The sequence below is a fragment of the Antechinus flavipes genome, chromosome 3 (genome assembly GCF_016432865.1).
Source record: "Antechinus flavipes isolate AdamAnt ecotype Samford, QLD, Australia chromosome 3, AdamAnt_v2, whole genome shotgun sequence".
NCBI lineage: Eukaryota > Metazoa > Chordata > Mammalia > Dasyuromorphia > Dasyuridae > Antechinus > Antechinus flavipes.
The window spans coordinates 612074947-612081373 of record NC_067400.1 but is presented as its reverse complement, the minus strand read 5'-3'; positions in this window follow the sequence as shown (position 1 = coordinate 612081373).

Here is a 6427-nt window from a genome sequence, read left to right as displayed (position 1 = left end):
TAAAACATAACCTATTGTTAGAATTTATAATCTAAGGGAAAAGAGATGAGAAGAATGAAAATCACCATCCTTTCTCTTATCCATGCCTCCAGCAAAGGGCCAAAGAACCTTGGCCCATATTCCTTCATCCCAGAATTCCCTCTTTTTCTACTCCACCCACCCATCCATCCATCCATCCATTAATTCACATTACTAGTTCTCCTTATGTACAAATGATCAGAGGATTTCCTGCCTAACCTCCACCCTTCAGAGGGAGGGGGAGAAATGAAGCGGGTCTTTCCAGCTCATATGTACTTTTCTCCAGTCTGATCTCCAAGACCCTTTGGAACGAGATGCTGCCCCCTCCTCTCAATGACGACCATTCTCCCTGCTGTTGTATCAATCATCCTGGTGATTCTGCATTTCTATAGATCATCTTCCAAATCCCATTTTCCGTCCCCCTTATTCTTTATCCCCATCTCTCTCAATCATCCCACTCCAAAATTTCAACTAACTGCCACCCAACCTCTTCACTGTGTGCTGTAGAATGGCCGTACCATAGGCAACAGATGTCTCTTAATCTTAATCTTTTTTTCTCTGACTCCATCTATCTACTAACCATTACTGAAACTTGGCTTCCCTCTGATGACAAAGCCCCTGTGGCTTCCCTTTCCAGGGGCTTCCCTTCACTCTATTCAAGGGGGAAGGGACTGTTCAAGTCCCTTCTGTTCAAGGGGATGGGGTTACAATACTCCTTGCTCTCCATTGCTGCTTCCAAGTTCTCCCTTTTTCTCTCTGTCACTTAGGAACTTCTCTTCCTTTGAGATTCATGCTCCTCATATCCACCAGCCAATCAAAATCCGAATACCTGCTCTCTACAGACCCCACTTCCTTCCTCGATGAGTTCAGTTCATGGCTCGCATTTTTTCCTCTTCTCCCCAACTTAACATACATACTGTATCTCCTCAAAGACCCTAACAGTTCTCCTCAATGCACTCCTTTCCCATGAGCTGCTTCTCCACTCTACTTCAGTTACACACAGATGATACCATTGATCTTTCCACCATTCACAAATGTAGTGCCTCCATGTTTAAGAATTCTGAAACCCTCTTATCTACTATAATTTACTAGTTGTGCATCTCCCCCTGTGCCTTACTTTGCAAACCCCTATCTGCACTATTATCCCTTGACCCCTCAGTTTTCTTCAAGCCAATACCTGACATTAGCCATTCTTTCTTCTTGACTTTTCGGTAAACCAATTCAACTCTAAACTCTCCTCCGCTCTTGAATCTCTCACCTCCTTATCATATTATCCATTACATCCAGTTAAGACTCAATCTTGTATCACTCCCATCATTCATCACCTTCACTCCTACATATTCTGCCAGACAAAGCTAGAGAAAATCACGCACTTTCTGTCTAGGTTTGCTAGAATTTGTGCTATACAGTCTCCCCAGGCCCTCACTGCTGTGAGGACTCTGTCTCCCTCACCAACTCACCCACTCTCCATACTGAGTCTTCCAAACTCTTTGATCTTTCCTCAAACTTCCCAATCTCTACTCTCTCAGCTGAGAATCTTGCCTCACATTTTAGAGAAAAAATTAAAGCCAACTCTCTCTTTTCCTCTCTTCTGCATTTTCCATCACCCAGATACTTTCTGCCTTCTCTCCTCCTTCCCTTTGTCTCAGATGATAAGATGGTTTTACTCCTTCCCAAAGTTAACCTCTCTACCTACACAAGTGATCCCAATTCTATCCTATCTCCTCCAACATTGCCTCTTCTGCCATCCTCAATCTTTTATTTTCTTTTTAAAATTTTAACAGTATATTACTTTTTCTAGTTACATGTACCTTTCACTTATTTTCAATCCCTCCCTCTCTACTGGCCCATTCCATCTTTATTGCAAACATATTCATGTCTCTCTCCCCTATCTTAGAAAAAAAATTCCTTATTTTTCCCAACTTCCCAACTATCATCCTATACTCTTTTGTCCTTTGTAGCTAAACTCATCAAACACTGTTTATGAAAAGGCTGTCAAGGTCTACAATTGGTGTCTCTCACTTCTCCTTACATTCTGTTTTTAACCATCTACAATCTGACTTCCAACCTTATTATTCCATTAAAACTGCTCTCTCCAAAGCTACTAATCAACACTTACTTGTAAAATCAAATGAAAGCCCAGCCGGGAAGTATGCCTTCTCCTAGACTCTTTGGAGCCTGGGAAACCCCAATCTCTCTTCTTTTGCAGATCAAAGGGGACACAGTTTCAGTGACTATTTTATAGACTAAAGGAGACACAATTTTTAGAGTTCACCCAGTCACCACCACATCCCTACTTTACTCTAAAAACTCCAGTGGCTCCCTACTGCTTTCAGAATTAAATACAAAATATTCTGTTTGGCATCCCCTCCTACTTTTCCAATCTTCTTCTATCTTATATGAGCTTTAATGGCCTCGTGCCATTGGCTGTTCCCCAGACCTGGAACATTTTCCCTTCTCAACTCCTCTTACTGGTTTCCCTGACTTTCTTTGAGTTCTTCCTAAAATCCTATTTTTTTTTTTTTAGAGCAAGCCTTTTCCAAACTCTCCTAATTCTAGTATCTTCTTACTGTTAATTATTTCCTATTTATCTTGTTTGTATATATTTGTTTGCATGCTCTCTCCCCATTGGATTGTAAGCTCATTGAGGGCTACGACTTTATTTTGAAAGTCTTTTTTTTGTATCCTCAGTACTTCGAATATAACAGGTGCTTAATAAATGTTGATTGATTGACTGAAAGGATAAGAACAAACAGTTACCAAAAGATCAACAACTTTATGAAAAAAATTTTCTGATTCACTCAGAATAAGAGAAATGAAAGTAAAAACAACTCTGAGGTTCTCTCTCCCATCAGTCAGATTGACTAGCATGGCCAAAAATGAAAATGAACATTACAGAAGCTGGGCGAGGAGAACACACTGACATTGATTAAATAGGAGTGGGAAGGCATTGTGGAAGCTCGGCCTAGGATTGAGGAGACCCCATGGGAAGTGGCAGTGGCCAAGGGCATGACTATGGAAACTAGGTTTTTGGGGGTTTCAGTTTTCTCATTTTTATAAAAGGGGGAATCAAGTTAGTGACCTTTAGGGTGCTTTCTAACCGGAAATCTGAAATTCTAATGTTCTGGTGGTGTTGAGTCGTTTCAACCATTCTGGAATGTAATTTGGACCTATACCCAAGAAGTAACTACTTTGTGCTTACTTTGATCAAATGATAGCACTACCAGAAAGATTAAAAAGAAAAAAAGAGAAAAAGGTCTCCTATATACAAAATATTTGTGGTTAGAAAAAAAGTATTTATTAAGCACCTAATATATGCCTAACCCCATGATAAGCACGAGGAATACAAAGAAAGGAAAAAACAATGCGAGCTTCCAGAAGCTCACAATCTAATCTGTGAGACACATGCAAACAATATACATGCAAGATATGTATGATGTAAATAGAAAGTGTTCTCAGAATGAAGGTCCTCTTCTAGGGGAAGGATTTGAGCTAAATCCTGAAGGAAGGGGGATAGGAAACAGCCTTTTTCTTGTAACATAGAATTGAAAATAGGAGGGACGTCCCTCACCTAGGGAATGACCAAATTACGGTCTATCAACGTAATGGAACATAATTGTTCCCCAAGAAATGGCAGAAGGAATGCAGTTAGAGAAATCTCAGAAGATTTGTGTGAGCTGATGCAGGACCAAAACAGCAGAATCCAGGGAAGAATTTATACAATTATATTATTGTGTGTATATATATTACAATTATACAAAAACAGCAAAAAAATAAACAACTTGGAAAGATTCAGAGCTCTAAGGAATGCCGCGACCAATCAAAAGGTAAGAGCCTTTTCAGGAAGAGATGGTTGACCAGAGGTACAAAGAAAGGCATACATTTTCATTCACAGCCACCATGTACATTTGTCTTATGGGACTCTATGGGAAATAAAAGTACACCCAGTGAATCATTTAAAAAATACATATAAAGAAGTTTGGAGGGGATGGAAATAACCATACTAAATTCAAAATAATAATTACAAAACAATGTTGATTGTATAACATATATTGGATTGCTTGCCATTTATGGGAGGGGTTGGGGGAAGAGGGGAAAATCTGAAACACAAGGCTATGCAAGGGTCAATGTTGAAAATTTATCTGTGCATAGGTTTTGAAAATAAAAAAAGCCTTAAAAAGGAAAAAAATAAAATAATGTTGACAATAATAATAGCCAGCATTTATGTAGTCGTTTAAGGTTTGCAAAAGCATTTTACAAATATTCATATTTGCATATAAATACACAAATTTACAAATATTAGCTCAAATCTTATTTTATATTAATGTTTTTAAAAAGCTATACATGGTGAATATTCATAGTTTCATATGCAATCTCCTTTTTCTTTTTTATAGGGAAATGTCCATTTGTTGATTTTTGTCAACTTTATACAATAAAACAGGAAAAAATATTGAATACTTGCTGTTATTCAAGGTCCTATACTAGCTTCGGTGGGTTATAACATGTGGTACAAGTTTACACAAACTATATTACCAACAAAAGCCATCAGGAAGAGATAGAAAGAGAAATTCCATTTAAAATAATGAGACACTCAATTAAACTCTATAAACTAGAATTTTGGGTCTAGGAAAAGTTTGTGGGGAGGGAGAAAGAAGGAATGAGAAATAAATTTATCACCTCAATACTCCCCAAACCAATGGTTCCTTCTTGACAGACCCTAAAAACAAATCCATCTTTTACTTTCAAAGTGTCCCATCTGGATTCCCCCTCCTGAAAAAAGATTCTTTCATTCTAACTGGTTGCCTTGGAATTCAAATCCCACTTCTCCTACACCCATCTTCTATAGCCCCCCTTTCTAGTTAACTTCTCATCTCTCACCCATGCCCATTGTATTAGGAACACCAAAATTTTCTTTTACTCTTATCAGAATTGACTCAAAGAAGAAACAGCATATATATTCAATAAGGGCATAGGAATCTATCATATTCTGCAGGAAAATAGGAAGGGAATGGGATTATGGGGCTGGGAGAAAGGTGATAAAAGACAGGGCATATTGGGGAGGGAGTGGTCAGTAGCAAAATGCTTTTGAGAAGAGACTGGGGCCAAGGAGAAAGAGAATAAATGGTGGAAATAGCCAAAGAAATCATAAAAAAGAATTTCAAAGTAAGCTTCTCTAAGACCTCATTTCTCAAGCATAGAGGGAACTGAGTCAAATTTATTTAAAACAAACAAACAAACAAAAAAGCCCTAATAGATAAATGATCAAAATGATCAAAAGATATGATCTATCCCCAAGGGCTATACATTCATGCATATCCTTTGACCTAACAGCACCACTACTTGGTATGAATACCAAAAGAGATTCAGGGAAATAAAAGGAAAATACAAAAAATATTAATAGCAACTCCCTTCTAAAGGCAAAAAAAAAAAAAAAAAAAGGAAATTGAGAGGATGCCCATCAATTGGGGAAACAGCTCAATAAACTATGGTGTGTGTTGATGATAAAATATTGTTCTGTGGGAAATGATGAGCAGGATGCTCTCAGGAAAAAAAAAAGACCTGGAAAGTCCTCCATTAACTCAAGCCAAGTATATATATATACTATATGCAAGTAAAATATACTATATACTATATACAAAGTAATAGCAATGTCTTGGATGACCATCTGAAAATGACTTTGCTATTCTCAGTCTTACATTGATTCATGTCTACTTTGAAAAATTTATGATGAAAAATCCTATTCCTTCCCAGAGAAGGAACTGATTGTATCTGACTTCAGATTGAAGCATTCTCTCTTTCTCTTTTTAAAATTTAACTTTTCTTGAGAGTTTTTATTTTCATTAGAATGAGAGATCTATGTTATTTTTTTCCACAACTTGACTTTTATGGAAATGTTTTGCATAATTTCACAAGTGGTTTCTTAATTGTGGGTGGGGATAAGGGAGAGAACCTAGAATTCAAAATTTTTTAAAAAAATTTGTTTTGAATATAACTGGGGGAAAATATTAAATAAAGTTTTTAAAAATCAAATAAAAAATATTTTTCAGATTCTTTAAACCTTAAGAAAACCTAGAGATGTGTTGCACTCTGCCCCAGTCTGTCCAAAGGAAAGGGAATGCAGGGTGTGGCCACACACACACACACACACACACACACACACACACCCCTCTAGGTGATATAAGAAGCTGCCTTGGGGTCCCACCAAAGACTGACAATCACCGGGCCATAAAAAGGGTAAGAAAGGAGATGGGAGCAGGGAGCAGAGGGGGAGCAGAATAACTATCTGGGTTCTGGACTTGTGGGGAAAGACACAACTGGACTGGGAGGACTGGGGTGACTACTGCAGGGGAGAAGCTGAGCAGCAAAATAGAGACGGGATCCTTGCAATTCCACATGTGTTTCAGGGAGT